This window comes from Anomaloglossus baeobatrachus, unplaced genomic scaffold, assembly GCF_048569485.1.
Source record: "Anomaloglossus baeobatrachus isolate aAnoBae1 unplaced genomic scaffold, aAnoBae1.hap1 Scaffold_294, whole genome shotgun sequence".
NCBI lineage: Eukaryota > Metazoa > Chordata > Amphibia > Anura > Aromobatidae > Anomaloglossus > Anomaloglossus baeobatrachus.
Window position 1 is genome coordinate 76,020 of NW_027442384.1, and position 18,701 is coordinate 94,720.

Consider the following 18,701-nt stretch of genomic DNA (forward strand, 5'->3'; position numbering starts at 1 on the left):
ATAGCATAGGTCGCAAACGCAGACATTTGCGAAGTTAGGGACGCCACCTGTGGTACTGCTGGATGCATGATAGCATCCACCTGTGCTAAACCCGCTGAAATAGCCTGTAGTGCCCACACGGCCGCGAATGCTGGAGCAAACGACGCGCCGATAGCTTCATAGACAGATTTCAACCAAAGGTCCATCTGTCTGTCATTGGCATCTTTAAGTGAAGCGCCATCTTCTACTGCGACTATGGATCTAGCCGCCAGCTTGGAAATTGGGGGATCCACCTTTGGGCACTGGGTCCAGCGTTTGGCCACTTCAGGGGGAAAAGGATAACGGGTATCCTTAGAACGTTTAGAGAAACGCTTGTCTGGATGAGCGTCGTGCTTTTGGATTGATTCTCTGAAGTCAGAGTGGTCCAAAAAAGCACTTAATTTACGCTTGGGATACAGGAAATGGAACTTCTCCTGCTGTGCAGCTGCCTCCTCTGCAGAAGGGGCTGGGGGGGAAATATCCAACAGTCTATTAATCGCCGATATAAGGTCATTAACCATGGCGTCACCATCAGGGGCATCCAGATTGAGAGGGGCCTCAGGATTAGACTCCTGATCACCGTCCTCAGTCTCATCACAGAGAGACTCTTCTCGCTGAGACCCTGAGCAGTGTGATGACGTCGAGGGTCTTTCCCAGCGAGCACGCTTAGGCTGCCTGGGACTGTCATCTGAGTCAGAGACTTCAGCCTGTGATGCTTGAGACCCCCTTGAAGTACGGATTAGTTCCAACTGAGGGGGACCAGTGAGCATAGCCACAGCGGTGTCCATAGTCTGAGGAACTGGCCTGGCCTGCAAGGTCTCCAGGATCCTTGTCATAGCCTCAGACATTTTATCAGCAAACACTGCAAAGTCTGTCCCCGTCACCGGGGCAGGGTTCACAGGCGTCTCTGCCTGGGCTACCACCACAATAGGCTCTGGCTGGCGAAGTGCCACTGGGACTGAACATTGCACACAATGTGAATCATTGGAGCCTGCTGATAGATTAGCCCCACATGCAGTACAAACAGTGTACACAGCCCGTGCCTTGGCAGCCTTGCGTTTTGCGGATGACATGTTGCTGCGTCCTCAGAGCAGTACAGAGTGTCCAGACAGAAGCGACCTTACAGTGCACTATATAAATATATATATATATATATATATATATATGGTGGAGATGATATTTAATAAAATAAGTAGAAATCCACTAAAAGTTTTGTTTGGTTATCTTGCAATCCCGAGATAATCGTCTCCATGCTCCAAATCCATTTTAAAGCCATTTTTAAGGCATTTCGCGCATACATGAAATGAACACATTTTTCTCCAAAACTATAACAGATGCAAGCTTGTCCTGTTTGGTGGAGATGATATTTAATAAAATAAGTAGAAATCCACTAAAAGTTTTGTTTGGTTATCTTGCAATCCCGAGATAATCGTCTCCATGCTCCAAATCCATTTTAAAGCCATTTTTAAGGCATTTCGCGCATACATGAAATGAACACATTTTTCTCCAAAACTATAACAGATGCAAGCTTGTCCTGTTTGGTGGAGATGATATTTAATAAAATAAGTAGAAATCCACTAAAAGTTTTGTTTGGTTATCTTGCAATCCCGAGATAATCGTCTCCATGCTCCAAATCCATTTTAAAGCCATTTTTAAGGCATTTCGCGCATACATGAAATGAACACATTTTTCTCCAAAACTATAACAGATGCAAGCTTGTCCTGTTTGGTGGAGATGATATTTAATAAAATAAGTAGAAATCCACTAAAAGTTTTGTTTGGTTATCTTGCAATCCCGAGATAATCGTCTCCATGCTCCAAATCCATTTTAAAGCCATTTTTAAGGCATTTCGCGCATACATGAAATGAACACATTTTTCTCCAAAACTATAACAGATGCAAGCTTGTCCTGTTTGGTGGAGATGATATTTAATAAAATAAGTAGAAATCCACTAAAAGTTTTGTTTGGTTATCTTGCAATCCCGAGATAATCGTCTCCATGCTCCAAATCCATTTTAAAGCCATTTTTAAGGCATTTCGCGCATACATGAAATGAACACATTTTTCTCCAAAACTATAACAGATGCAAGCTTGTCCTGTTTGGTGGAGATGATATTTAATAAAATAAGTAGAAATCCACTAAAAGTTTTGTTTGGTTATCTTGCAATCCCGAGATAATCGTCTCCATGCTCCAAATCCATTTTAAAGCCATTTTTAAGGCATTTCGCGCATACATGAAATGAACACATTTTTCTCCAAAACTATAACAGATGCAAGCTTGTCCTGTTTGGTGGAGATGATATTTAATAAAATAAGTAGAAATCCACTAAAAGTTTTGTTTGGTTATCTTGCAATCCCGAGATAATCGTCTCCATGCTCCAAATCCATTTTAAAGCCATTTTTAAGGCATTTCGCGCATACATGAAATGAACACATTTTTCTCCAAAACTATAACAGATGCAAGCTTGTCCTGTTTGGTGGAGATGATATTTAATAAAATAAGTAGAAATCCACTAAAAGTTTTGTTTGGTTACCTTGCAATCCCGAGATAATCGTCTCCATGCTCCAAATCCATTTTAAAGCCATTTTTAAGGCATTTCGCGCATACATGAAAAGAACACATTTTTCTCCAAAACTATAACAGATGCAAGCTTGTCCTGTTTGGTGGAGATGATATTTAATAAAATAAGTAGAAATCCACTAAAAGTTTTGTTTGGTTATATTGCAATCCCGAGATAATCGTCTCCATGCTCCAAATCCATTTTAAAGCCATTTTTAAGGCATTTCGCGCATACATGAAATGAACACATTTTTCTCCAAAACTATAACAGATGCAAGCTTGTCCTGTTTGGTGGAGATGATATTTAATAAAATAAGTAGAAATCCACTAAAAGTTTTGTTTGGTTATCTTGCAATCCCGAGACAATCGTCTCCATGCTCCAAATCCATTTTAAAGCCATTTTTAAGGCATTTCGCGCATACATGAAATGAACACATTTTTCTCCAAAACTATAACAGATGCAAGCTTGTCCTGTTTGGTGGAGATGATATTTAATAAAATAAGTAGAAATCCACTAAAAGTTTTGTTTGGTTATATTGCAATCCCGAGATAATCGTCTCCATGCTCCAAATCCATTTTAAAGCCATTTTTAAGGCATTTCGCGCATACATGAAATGAACACATTTTTCTCCAAAACTATAACAGATGCAAGCTTGTCCTGTTTGGTGGAGATGATATTTAATAAAATAAGTAGAAATCCACTAAAAGTTTTGTTTGGTTATCTTGCAATCCCGAGATAATCGTCTCCATGCTCCAAATCCATTTTAAAGCCATTTTTAAGGCATTTCGCGCATACATGAAATGAACACATTTTTCTCCAAAACTATAACAGATGCAAGCTTGTCCTGTTTGGTGGAGATGATATTTAATAAAATAAGTAGAAATCCACTAAAAGTTTTGTTTGGTTATCTTGCAATCCCGAGATAATCGTCTCCATGCTCCAAATCCATTTTAAAGCCATTTTTAAGGCATTTCGCGCATACATGAAATGAACACATTTTTCTCCAAAACTATAACAGATGCAAGCTTGTCCTGTTTGGTGGAGATGATATTTAATAAAATAAGTAGAAATCCACTAAAAGTTTTGTTTGGTTATATTGCAATCCCGAGATAATCGTCTCCATGCTCCAAATCCATTTTAAAGCCATTTTTAAGGCATTTCGCGCATGCATGAAATGAACACATTTTTCTCCAAAACTATAACAGATGCAAGCTTGTCCTGTTTGGTGGAGATGATATTTAATAAAATAAGTAGAAATCCACTAAAAGTTTTGTTTGGTTATCTTGCAATCCCGAGATAATCGTCTCCATGCTCCAAATCCATTTTAAAGCCATTTTTAAGGCATTTCGCGCATACATGAAATGAACACATTTTTCTCCAAAACTATAACAGATGCAAGCTTGTCCTGTTTGGTGGAGATGATATTTAATAAAATAAGTAGAAATCCACTAAAAGTTTTGTTTGGTTATCTTGCAATCCCGAGATAATCGTCTCCATGCTCCAAATCCATTTTAAAGCCATTTTTAAGGCATTTCGCGCATACATGAAATGAACACATTTTTCTCCAAAATTATAACAGATGCAAGCTTGTCCTGTTTGGTGGAGATGATATTTAATAAAATAAGTAGAAATCCACTAAAAGTTTTGTTTGGTTATCTTACAATCCCGAGATAATCGTCTCCATGCTCCAAATCCATTTTAAAGCCATTTTTAAGGCATTTCGCGCATACATGAAATGAACACATTTTTCTCCAAAACTATAACAGATGCAAGCTTGTCCTGTTTGGTGGAGATGATATTTAATAAAATAAGTAGAAATCCACTAAAAGTTTTGTTTGGTTATCTTGCAATCCCGAGATAATCGTCTCCATGCTCCAAATCCATTTTAAAGCCATTTTTAAGGCATTTCGCGCATACATGAAATGAACACATTTTTCTCCAAAACTATAACAGATGCAAGCTTGTCCTGTTTGGTGGAGATGATATTTAATAAAATAAGTAGAAATCCACTAAAAGTTTTGTTTGGTTATCTTGCAATCCCGAGATAATCGTCTCCATGCTCCAAATCAATTTTAAAGCCATTTTTAAGGCGTTTCGCGCATACATGAAATGAACACATTTTTCTCCAAAACTATAACAGATGCAAGCTTGTCCTGTTTGGTGGAGATGATATTTAATAAAATAAGTAGAAATCCACTAAAAGTTTTGTTTGGTTATCTTGCAATCCCGAGATAATCGTCTCCATGCTCCAAATCCATTTTAAAGCCATTTTTAAGGCATTTCGCGCATACATGAAATGAACACATTTTTCTCCAAAACTATAACAGATGCAAGCTTGTCCTGTTTGGTGGAGATGATATTTAATAAAATAAGTAGAAATCCACTAAAAGTTTTGTTTGGTTATCTTGCAATCCCGAGATAATCGTCTCCATGCTCCAAATCCATTTTAAAGCCATTTTTAAGGCATTTCGCGCATACATGAAATGAACACATTTTTCTCCAAAACTATAACAGATGCAAGCTTGTCCTGTTTGGTGGGGATGATATTTAATAAAATAAGTAGAAATCCACTAAAAGTTTTGTTTGGTTATCTTGCAATCCCGAGATAATCGTCTCCATGCTCCAAATCCATTTTAAAGCCATTTTTAAGGCGTTTCGCGCATACATGAAATGAACACATTTTTCTCCAAAACTATAACAGATGCAAGCTTGTCCTGTTTGGTGGAGATGATATTTAATAAAATAAGTAGAAATCCACTAAAAGTTTTGTTTGGTTACCTTGCAATCCCGAGATAATCGTCTCCATGCTCCAAATCCATTTTAAAGCCATTTTTAAGGCACTTCGCGCATACATGAAATGAACACATTTTTCTCCAAAACTATAACAGATGCAAGCTTGTCCTGTTTGGTGGAGATGATATTTAATAAAATAAGTAGAAATCCACTAAAAGTTTTGTTTGGTTACCTTGCAATCCCGAGATAATCGTCTCCATGCTCCAAATCCATTTTAAAGCCATTTTTAAGGCATTTCGCGCATACATGAAATGAACACATTTTTCTCCAAAACTATAACAGATGCAAGCTTGTCCTGTTTGGTGGAGATGATATTTAATAAAATAAGTATAAATCCACTAAAAGTTTTGTTTGGTTATCTTGCAATCCCGAGATAATCGTCTCCATGCTCCAAATCCATTTTAAAGCCATTTTTAAGGCATTTCGCGCATACATGAAATGAACACATTTTTCTCCAAAACTATAACAGATGCAAGCTTGTCCTGTTTGGTGGAGATGATATTTAATAAAATAAGTAGAAATCCACTAAAAGTTTTGTTTGGTTATCTTGCAATCCCGAGATAATCGTCTCCATGCTCCAAATCCATTTTAAAGCCATTTTTAAGGCATTTCGCGCATACATGAAATGAACACATTTTTCTCCAAAACTATAACAGATGCAAGCTTGTCCTGTTTGGTGGAGATGATATTTAATAAAATAAGTAGAAATCCACTAAAAGTTTTGTTTGGTTACCTTGCAATCCCGAGATAATCGTCTCCATGCTCCAAATCCATTTTAAAGCCATTTTTAAGGCATTTCGCGCATACATGAAATGAACACATTTTTCTCCAAAACTATAACAGATGCAAGCTTGTCCTGTTTGGTGGAGATGATATTTAATAAAATAAGTAGAAATCCACTAAAAGTTTTGTTTGGTTATATTGCAATCCCGAGATAATCGTCTCCATGCTCCAAATCCATTTTAAAGCCATTTTTAAGGCATTTCGCGCATACATGAAATGAACACATTTTTCTCCAAAACTATAACAGATGCAAGCTTGTCCTGTTTGGTGGAGATGATATTTAATAAAATAAGTAGAAATCCACTAAAAGTTTTGTTTGGTTATATTGCAATCCCGAGATAATCGTCTCCATGCTCCAAATCCATTTTAAAGCCATTTTTAAGGCATTTCGCGCATACATGAAATGAACACATTTTTCTCCAAAACTATAACAGATGCAAGCTTGTCCTGTTTGGTGGAGATGATATTTAATAAAATAAGTAGAAATCCACTAAAAGTTTTGTTTGGTTATCTTGCAATCCCGAGATAATCGTCTCCATGCTCCAAATCCATTTTAAAGCCATTTTTAAGGCATTTCGCGCATACATGAAATGAACACATTTTTCTCCAAAACTATAACAGATGCAAGCTTGTCCTGTTTGGTGGAGATGATATTTAATAAAATAAGTAGAAATCCACTAAAAGTTTTGTTTGGTTATCTTGCAATCCCGAGATAATCGTCTCCATGCTCCAAATCCATTTTAAAGCCATTTTTAAGGCATTTCGCGCATACATGAAATGAACACATTTTTCTCCAAAACTATAACAGATGCAAGCTTGTCCTGTTTGGTGGAGATGATATTTAATAAAATAAGTAGAAATCCACTAAAAGTTTTGTTTGGTTATCTTGCAATCCCGAGATAATCGTCTCCATGCTCCAAATCCATTTTAAAGCCATTTTTAAGGCATTTCGCGCATACATGAAATGAACACATTTTTCTCCAAAACTATAACAGATGCAAGCTTGTCCTGTTTGGTGGAGATGATATTTAATAAAATAAGTAGAAATCCACTAAAAGTTTTGTTTGGTTATCTTGCAATCCCGAGATAATCGTCTCCATGCTCCAAATCCATTTTAAAGCCATTTTTAAGGTATTTCGCGCATACATGAAATGAACACATTTTTCTCCAAAACTATAACAGATGCAAGCTTGTCCTGTTTGGTGGAGATGATATTTAATAAAATAAGTAGAAATCCACTAAAAGTTTTGTTTGGTTATCTTGCAATCCCGAGATAATCGTCTCCATGCTCCAAATCCATTTTAAAGCCATTTTTAAGGCATTTCGCGCATACATGAAATGAACACATTTTTCTCCAAAACTATAACAGATGCAAGCTTGTCCTGTTTGGTGGAGATGATATTTAATAAAATAAGTAGAAATCCACTAAAAGTTTTGTTTGGTTATCTTGCAATCCCGAGATAATCGTCTCCATGCTCCAAATCCATTTTAAAGCCATTTTTAAGGCATTTCGCGCATACATGAAATGAACACATTTTTCTCCAAAACTATAACAGATGCAAGCTTGTCCTGTTTGGTGGAGATGATATTTAATAAAATAAGTAGAAATCCACTAAAAGTTTTGTTTGGTTATCTTGCAATCCCGAGATAATCGTCTCCATGCTCCAAATCCATTTTAAAGCCATTTTTAAGGCATTTCGCGCATACATGAAATGAACACATTTTTCTCCAAAACTATAACAGATGCAAGCTTGTCCTGTTTGGTGGAGATGATATTTAATAAAATAAGTAGAAATCCACTAAAAGTTTTGTTTGGTTATCTTGCAATCCCGAGATAATCGTCTCCATGCTCCAAATCCATTTTAAAGCCATTTTTAAGGCATTTCGCGCATACATGAAATGAACACATTTTTCTCCAAAACTATAACAGATGCAAGCTTGTCCTGTTTGGTGGAGATGATATTTAATAAAATAAGTAGAAATCCACTAAAAGTTTTGTTTGGTTATCTTGCAATCCCGAGATAATCGTCTCCATGCTCCAAATCCATTTTAAAGCCATTTTTAAGGCATTTCGCGCATACATGAAATGAACACATTTTTCTCCAAAACTATAACAGATGCAAGCTTGTCCTGTTTGGTGGAGATGATATTTAATAAAATAAGTAGAAATCCACTAAAAGTTTTGTTTGGTTATCTTGCAATCCCGAGATAATCGTCTCCATGCTCCAAATCCATTTTAAAGCCATTTTTAAGGCATTTCGCGCATACATGAAATGAACACATTTTTCTCCAAAACTATAACAGATGCAAGCTTGTCCTGTTTGGTGGAGATGATATTTAATAAAATAAGTAGAAATCCACTAAAAGTTTTGTTTGGTTATATTGCAATCCCGAGATAATCGTCTCCATGCTCCAAATCCATTTTAAAGCCATTTTTAAGGCATTTCGCGCATACATGAAATGAACACATTTTTCTCCAAAACTATAACAGATGCAAGCTTGTCCTGTTTGGTGGAGATGATATTTAATAAAATAAGTAGAAATCCACTAAAAGTTTTGTTTGGTTATCTTGCAATCCCGAGATAATCGTCTCCATGCTCCAAATCCATTTTAAAGCCATTTTTAAGGCATTTCGCGCATACATGAAATGAACACATTTTTCTCCAAAACTATAACAGATGCAAGCTTGTCCTGTTTGGTGGAGATGATATTTAATAAAATAAGTAGAAATCCACTAAAAGTTTTGTTTGGTTATCTTGCAATCCCGAGATAATCGTCTCCATGCTCCAAATCCATTTTAAAGCCATTTTTAAGGCATTTCGCGCATACATGAAATGAACACATTTTTCTCCAAAACTATAACAGATGCAAGCTTGTCCTGTTTGGTGGAGATGATATTTAATAAAATAAGTAGAAATCCACTAAAAGTTTTGTTTGGTTATCTTGCAATCCCGAGATAATCGTCTCCATGCTCCAAATCCATTTTAAAGCCATTTTTATGGCATTTCGCGCATACATGAAATGAACACATTTTTCTCCAAAACTATAACAGATGCAAGCTTGTCCTGTTTGGTGGAGATGATATTTAATAAAATAAGTAGAAATCCACTAAAAGTTTTGTTTGGTTATCTTGCAATCCCGAGATAATCGTCTCCATGCTCCAAATCCATTTTAAAGCCATTTTTAAGGCATTTCGCGCATACATGAAATGAACACATTTTTCTCCAAAACTATAACAGATGCAAGCTTGTCCTGTTTGGTGGAGATGATATTTAATAAAATAAGTAGAAATCCACTAAAAGTTTTGTTTGGTTATCTTGCAATCCCGAGATAATCGTCTCCATGCTCCAAATCCATTTTAAAGCCATTTTTAAGGCATTTCGCGCATACATGAAATGAACACATTTTTCTCCAAAACTATAACAGATGCAAGCTTGTCCTGTTTGGTGGAGATGATATTTAATAAAATAAGTAGAAATCCACTAAAAGTTTTGTTTGGTTATCTTGCAATCCCGAGATAATCGTCTCCATGCTCCAAATCCATTTTAAAGCCATTTTTAAGGCATTTCGCGCATACATGAAATGAACACATTTTTCTCCAAAACTATAACAGATGCAAACTTGTCCTGTTTGGTGGAGATGATATTTAATAAAATAAGTAGAAATCCACTAAAAGTTTTGTTTGGTTATCTTGCAATCCCGAGATAATCGTCTCCATGCTCCAAATCCATTTTAAAGCCATTTTTAAGGCATTTCGCGCATACATGAAATGAACACATTTTTCTCCAAAACTATAACAGATGCAAGCTTGTCCTGTTTGGTGGAGATGATATTTAATAAAATAAGTAGAAATCCACTAAAAGTTTTGTTTGGTTATCTTGCAATCCCGAGATAATCGTCTCCATGCTCCAAATCCATTTTAAAGCCATTTTTAAGGCATTTCGCGCATACATGAAATGAACACATTTTTCTCCAAAACTATAACAGATGCAAGCTTGTCCTGTTTGGTGGAGATGATATTTAATAAAATAAGTAGAAATCCACTAAAAGTTTTGTTTGGTTATCTTGCAATCCCGAGATAATCGTCTCCATGCTCCAAATCCATTTTAAAGCCATTTTTAAGGCATTTCGCGCATACATGAAATGAACACATTTTTCTCCAAAACTATAACAGATGCAAGCTTGTCCTGTTTGGTGGAGATGATATTTAATAAAATAAGTAGAAATCCACTAAAAGTTTTGTTTGGTTATCTTGCAATCCCGAGATAATCGTCTCCATGCTCCAAATCCATTTTAAAGCCATTTTTAAGGCATTTCGCGCATACATGAAATGAACACATTTTTCTCCAAAACTATAACAGATGCAAGCTTGTCCTGTTTGGTGGAGATGATATTTAATAAAATAAGTAGAAATCCACTAAAAGTTTTGTTTGGTTATCTTGCAATCCCGAGATAATCGTCTCCATGCTCCAAATCCATTTTAAAGCCATTTTTAAGGCATTTCGCGCATACATGAAATGAACACATTTTTCTCCAAAACTATAACAGATGCAAGCTTGTCCTGTTTGGTGGAGATGATATTTAATAAAATAAGTAGAAATCCACTAAAAGTTTTGTTTGGTTATCTTGCAATCCCGAGATAATCGTCTCCATGCTCCAAATCCATTTTAAAGCCATTTTTAAGGCATTTCGCGCATACATGAAATGAACACATTTTTCTCCAAAACTATAACAGATGCAAGCTTGTCCTGTTTGGTGGAGATGATATTTAATAAAATAAGTAGAAATCCACTAAAAGTTTTGTTTGGTTATCTTGCAATCCCGAGATAATCGTCTCCATGCTCCAAATCCATTTTAAAGCCATTTTTAAGGCATTTCGCGCATACATGAAATGAACACATTTTTCTCCAAAACTATAACAGATGCAAGCTTGTCCTGTTTGGTGGAGATGATATTTAATAAAATAAGTAGAAATCCACTAAAAGTTTTGTTTGGTTACCTTGCAATCCCGAGATAATCGTCTCCATGCTCCAAATCCATTTTAAAGCCATTTTTAAGGCATTTCGCGCATACATGAAAAGAACACATTTTTCTCCAAAACTATAACAGATGCAAGCTTGTCCTGTTTGGTGGAGATGATATTTAATAAAATAAGTAGAAATCCACTAAAAGTTTTGTTTGGTTATATTGCAATCCCGAGATAATCGTCTCCATGCTCCAAATCCATTTTAAAGCCATTTTTAAGGCATTTCGCGCATACATGAAATGAACACATTTTTCTCCAAAACTATAACAGATGCAAGCTTGTCCTGTTTGGTGGAGATGATATTTAATAAAATAAGTAGAAATCCACTAAAAGTTTTGTTTGGTTATCTTGCAATCCCGAGACAATCGTCTCCATGCTCCAAATCCATTTTAAAGCCATTTTTAAGGCATTTCGCGCATACATGAAATGAACACATTTTTCTCCAAAACTATAACAGATGCAAGCTTGTCCTGTTTGGTGGAGATGATATTTAATAAAATAAGTAGAAATCCACTAAAAGTTTTGTTTGGTTATATTGCAATCCCGAGATAATCGTCTCCATGCTCCAAATCCATTTTAAAGCCATTTTTAAGGCATTTCGCGCATACATGAAATGAACACATTTTTCTCCAAAACTATAACAGATGCAAGCTTGTCCTGTTTGGTGGAGATGATATTTAATAAAATAAGTAGAAATCCACTAAAAGTTTTGTTTGGTTATCTTGCAATCCCGAGATAATCGTCTCCATGCTCCAAATCCATTTTAAAGCCATTTTTAAGGCATTTCGCGCATACATGAAATGAACACATTTTTCTCCAAAACTATAACAGATGCAAGCTTGTCCTGTTTGGTGGAGATGATATTTAATAAAATAAGTAGAAATCCACTAAAAGTTTTGTTTGGTTATCTTGCAATCCCGAGATAATCGTCTCCATGCTCCAAATCCATTTTAAAGCCATTTTTAAGGCATTTCGCGCATACATGAAATGAACACATTTTTCTCCAAAACTATAACAGATGCAAGCTTGTCCTGTTTGGTGGAGATGATATTTAATAAAATAAGTAGAAATCCACTAAAAGTTTTGTTTGGTTATATTGCAATCCCGAGATAATCGTCTCCATGCTCCAAATCCATTTTAAAGCCATTTTTAAGGCATTTCGCGCATACATGAAATGAACACATTTTTCTCCAAAACTATAACAGATGCAAGCTTGTCCTGTTTGGTGGAGATGATATTTAATAAAATAAGTAGAAATCCACTAAAAGTTTTGTTTGGTTATCTTGCAATCCCGAGATAATCGTCTCCATGCTCCATGCTAGATCAGATTTCCTATATAGTTAAACAAGTGGAAGGAGAAAAAAAAAACACCACACACCATTGTGGAATTTCCCTTTTCTTCGGCGCTCTATTGGGAGACCCAGACGATTGGGTGTATAGCACTGCCTCCGGAGGCCACACAAAGCAATTACACTAAAAAGTGTAAGGCCCCTCCCCTTCTGGCTATACACCCCCAGTGGGATCACTGGCTCACCAGTTTTCTGCTTTGTGCGAAGGAGGTCAGACATCCACGCATAGCTCCACTGTTTGTAGTCAGCAGTAGCTGCTGGCTCTATCGGATGGAAGAAAAGAGGGCCCATATAGGGCCCCCAGCATGCTCCCTTCTCACCCGTGATGGTGCTTGTAAGGTTGAGGTACCTATTGCTGGTACGGAGGCTGGAGCCCACATGCTGTTTTCCTTCCACATCCCCCTGAGGGGCTCTGTGGAAGTGGGATCCTGCCGGCCCCCAAGCCCTGGGGCCGGGCTCCATCCACAGACCCATAGAACCTGCTGGATTGGGAGCGGGAGTGCCGTTCAGGGACATGGCCCTGCAACTTCAGGTACTCTGTGTCCCCGGCAGGCACGGACACTCTCAGGGCTTGCTGAGCGTTATAGTGCGCCGGGGACAGTGGCGCTGTACGCTGGGGGTTAGGTCACTGCAGCTTTGCTGAGTGACGATTGTATGTTGGGAACTACTGCGCCGACCGCTCCTGGAGCGGCGGCGCAGCTGCGACTTGTAGTGCGCCGGGGGCTTGGCGCCGACCGCGCTTGTACGGCGGCGGCGTTTTTAACTTTAGCCCCCGGCTTCTGCGGCCTAGCGCCGCTTCGTTCCCGCCCCCACCCTGTCAATCAGGGTAGGGGAGAGACGCTGCTCAATGGCTGCGCCGAGGGCTGGAGCCTTATTTACATGCTCCAGCCCTCTCACTAGGCACAAGGGGAAGCAGACTTCCCGCTCTTCGTCGGTGTACGCCCAGGGCCCGCCCCCCCTCTCCACAAGGACGCCGGCAGCCATTACACATGCGATCTGGCTGGAAGGAGGCAGCAGGCTCTGGGAGACCCAGACTAGAGGGATTTCTGGCGACCACACACCGCTCCTAAGCGGGTGGTAAGCTGCACAGTAGTGCAGGCCCCACTAGTGCCTCAGTGATATATTAGTGCAGATGCAGGTAAGGAGATGTTTGTTGGTCCTGCAGCTTCACACACAGCGATGTGTGGCGCTGCAGGAATGACAAACAACATCTTACCTGCGGACGCACCGACATTATGGAAATGAACGACGTGACACAGATCAGCGATTTTTGACTGTTTCACGCTCGTTCATCTCCGCTCCTAGTATTTACACGTTGCGACGTCGCTACCGGATGTGCGTCACTTTTGTTTTGACCCCACCGATATCGCAGTAGCGTTGTCGCAACGTGCAAAGTACCTCTTAGTCTTCAGACAGTCACCGTCACTGCAGGATTGGGATCCTCGGATGCAACCCGGTAGAAGATAGCCTTTCAGAGAACAGTGAAGTGTAGAGAAGAAACTCTCATGCCGGTGAGACCCTGAGAACAGCCGTGATGGGGAGAGCCATGTTGAACTGTGAAACAATGCCTGTGAAATATGTGTGCCTCTCCTATGGGGAAGATTGGTGTTTCCAAGACACTGGTGACAGTAAAGACAAAGTGTTTTATAGCTGGCCCAAGTGTGGACTTTATTCTTATGGGAGTGAATCTGCAGCATGTTCCTTGGAGCAGCAGCAGCAGCGGACTGACAGCCCAGAAGTACCCGGTTACTCAGGTATCGCACCACAGCACCAACCCAAACACACACTGCAAACCCCTTTTCTGTAGCGTGTCAGGCGGGTGCTGGACTATGTCCCTCACCCCCGGCTACCAATCACAAGAGAATTGAGATAAGGCAGATGAGACTAGTCAGCAAGGAACGACTTGAGGAACCTGGAAATGGTGACAACATGCACAGTCACATCATCACTCACATACGGCCAGACTATCTATACAGACAACCCCTTTTACACAAATACATTGGTTGCTATTTATTGATTTCTTACCTCCTGTCTGCTCTCGCCATCTTTTCCGGCTTTTATTTTCTTCTTCATACCTAAAAATTAAAGTGGACATAGATATTGATGAGATACAATCTTTACATTCGGCCTCATTTACATTTCTGTTCCTGTTTTACGTCGCCCAACCTGAAGTTGCTGAGACACTGCAATATTGGATGGAAGGGCTCACGCCACCGGATTAGCTGGACGAGTGCTAGCGGATTTTTTATTGAATAGCACTCGGCCCAACGTTTTTCAGAGGGCCAGTGCTGAGGCCCAATTTGTTGTTTTACTGACAGAACCTCTTGGTGCCGGCTACAATTTGCCATTCAATCGGATAAGACTCATTCAGGTCTATGGTGCGAGGGACACATTGCCATCCGAGGGCGGTCAGATTTCTCCATCTTCTCCTCAGTGAGGTCATAAGCATCATTTACATCTGCTTTACAACAGCAGCAGTTTTGGAACAATTTGCTTCTCAGTAATCTAGATGGGTTAAAAGTTTCTCAAACTAATTTTTTGTTTAGGGACCACTTCACATTTGGAGTGACTTTAAGGGGCCAATGTGACAGAAAATACTTAAACGTGACAGCTTTAAAAAACTGCACCCCTCAAAGTAGTCAAAACCAAATCCAAGAAGCTTATTTACCCTTTAGATGCTTCACACTAATTAAAGCAATTTTGAACATTAAATTAACATTTTAATTTTTCGCACAAAAATGTGTTTATTTAGCAAAAAATTGTTCCATTTCACAAGGGTTACAGGAGAAATAATATGGAGCATAGAATTCTGTCCTATTTCTCCTGAGTATGTTGATACTGCATATTTAGTGGAAAAACGATGTGCGAGCGCAAGGTGGGGTCTGGAAGGGATGGAGCGGAATTTGCTATCTATTCCAGAGAGCATGCTGCATTTGTAGAGCCCCTGATGTGCAAACAGTGAAGACTCCCACAAGTGACCCCATTTTGGAAACTAAACCCCTCAAGGAATTCATCTAGATACGTGGTGCGCACCATAAATCCCCAGATGCTTCACAAAGTTTTATAACATTGAGCCGTGAAAATAAAAACACACATTGACATACAAATTTTGCTTTAGTTCCAATTTTCTCATTTTCACAAGGGTATTGGCAGAAATTACACAACACATTTTGGGGTCCATTTTTATTTCTGAGGACAGACACATACCTCCAAACTTTCCAAGAAAGGAAAGAGGGCCAAACTGTGTGTCACGCTATGTGTGCGCCACGGCGATTTTAGGCCACGCCCCTAACCATACCCATTTCACAACTAGTCACGCCCATAACCACTCCCCATCCACACCCATTCAGCACTGCCGATCACATTGTTTTATAAACAATAATTATAAACAGAAAAAATATAAAATATTCTTAATGCAAACTTGGTAGTATTTATTTTAAATTAGAATATTTTAAAGCAACAAAATTCTATTCTAAAGCAGATCTGACACCTTAATCTACAATAGGTAAAAGTTGCACATTACATATACTGTAAGATCTACTCTATTAGACAAATTATCTTTAATAACATTGTGCTTCTGGTTAACCCCTTTAACTCCCCCGGAAGTGCCGGTGTATTTGCAATGATGGTGCGTGAGGGAGTGCCGGTGTATGTGTAGTGATGGTGCGTGCAGGAGTGCCGGTGTATGTGCGGTCATGGTGCGTGCGGGAGTGCCGGTGTATGTACAGTGATGGTGCGTGCGGGAGTGCCGGAGTATTTGCAGTGATGGTGCGTGCGGGAGGGCCAGTGTACGTGTAGTGACAGTGCGTGCGGGAGTGCCGGTGTATGTGCGGGGATGGTGGGTGTGGGAGTGCCGGTGTATGTGCAGTGATGGTGCGTGCAGGAGTGCCGGTGTATTTGCGGTGATGGTGCGTGGGGGGGTGCCGGTGTATGTGCGGTGATGGTGCGTGCGGGAGTGCCGGTGAATGTGTAGTGATGGTGCGTGCGGGAGTGCCGGTGTATGTGTAGTGATGGTGCGTGCGGGAGTGCCGGTGTATGTGTAGTGATGGTGCGTGCGGGAGTGCCGGTGTATGTACGGTGATGGTGCGTTGGGGGAGTGCCGGTGTATGTGCGGTGATGGTGAGTGGGGGGAGTGCCGGTGTATCTGTAGTGATGGTGCGTGCAGGAGTGCCACTGTATGTGCGGTGATGGTGCGTGCGGGAGTGCCGGTGTATGTGCAGTGATGGTGCGTGGGGGGAGTGCCGGTGTATGTGCGGTGATGGTGCGTGGGGGGAGTGCCGGTGTATGTGTAGTGATGGTGCGTGCAGGAGTGCCGCTGTATGTGCGGTGATGGTGCGTGCGGGAGTGCCGGTGTATGTGCGGTGATGGTGCGTGCAGGAGTGCCGGTGTATGTGCGGAGATGGTGCGTGCGGGAGTGCCGGTGTATGTGCAGGGATGGTGCGTGCAGGAGTCCCGGTGTATGTGCGGGGATGGTGGGTGGGGGGAGTGCCGGTGTATGTGCAGTGATGGTGCGTGTCGGTGTATGTGTGGGGATGGTGGGTGGGGGGAGTGCCGGTGTATGTGCGGGGATGGTGGGTGGGGGGAGTGCCGGTGTATGTGCAGTGATGGTGCGTGTCGGTGTATGTGTGGGGATGGTGGGTGGGGGGAGTGCCGGTGTATGTGCGGGGATGGTGGGTGGGGGGAGTGCCGGTGTATGTGGGGGGATGGTGGGTGGGGGGAGTGCCGGTGTATGTGCGGGGATGGTGGGTGGGGGGAGTGCCGGTGTATGTGCGGGGATGGTGGGTGGGGGGAGTGCCGGTGTATGTGCGGGGATGGTGGGTGGGGGGAGTGCCGGTGTATGTGCGGGGATGGTGGGGTCTCTCTCTCTCAGCCTAAAAACAAAGAAAAAAAAAATGGGATCCGTCACCTCAGTTTTTACACAATCAGAGACGTATCCGTCGCACCAGGCACAAAGTGGATTGTCTTAAACCTTATCTCATGATTGTTACAATCAAAAGATACTCCGAGTGTATCAATGCACAATAAAGAATTCCATAAGCTTTTTTAGGATAAAACCCAAAACTTTATTAGGCAATCAAACATATAAATATTAAAATAAACAGGGAGACACACCTTGTTGAAGGACAGAAATATGCCACCGTTTTGAACACGCATCGGTATTTTCAGTCAGATAAAGCACAAGTATTGCAAATCGTTATTATTATTCTTTCATGTGTCAAACTATTAGTAGCAAGATATCATTATTTTAACCAAAATTATCAAGACATGAACATTGCAGACAGCAATTCCACCCTTCGTTATTGCTATTCTGGCATAATAAGCCTATATTCATATAGGTGCCTTGCCGTCAGCATGCTCAAGCCCTGTGCATACTATGCTCCACAATATGGATGTGTGTCAATAGCCGCATATACATACAATGCACCTATAGGCTCATAACAATCCCACAGATTGAACAAAATAGGTAAGTATATTATATTATATTTGGCCCATAAAAATAGATGAAATCAGGGCTTTTGTCTGTAAAGAGTATACATATACCGCCAATATCATAATCAAACTATATATTGTCATCACCATAAGACATGTGGGCAGACACATATATTATGAAAAGTAATTAACAGTCTTGACACACATCCAAGTTGTTCAATCATTCACAGATGAAAACGCTGCAATGTGCACAGTCAGAAGCACAAGTGGCAATGCTCTGAATAAAGGTGTTCATCTAGAAATGCACAGCATCACTATCGTATTCCACCACAGTGAGTGTGATTTGTTAATCACCAAGTGTGCAGGTATAGTTTGACACATGAAAGAATAATAATAACGATTTGCAATACTTGTGCTTTATCTGACTGAAAATACCGATGCGTGTTCAAAACGGTGGCATATTTCTGTCCTTCAACAAGGTGTGTCTCCCTGTTTATTTTAATATTTATATGTTTGATTGCCTAATAAAGTTTTGGGTTTTATCCTAAAAAAGCTTATGGAATTCTTTATTGTGCATTGATACACTCGGAGTATCTTTTGATTGTAACAATCATGAGATAAGGCTGAGGGGCACTTTGCACACTGCGACATCGCAGGTGCGATGTCGGTGGGGTCAAATTGAAAGTGACGCACATCCGGCATCGCATGCGACATCGCAGTGTGTAAAGCCTGGATGATACGA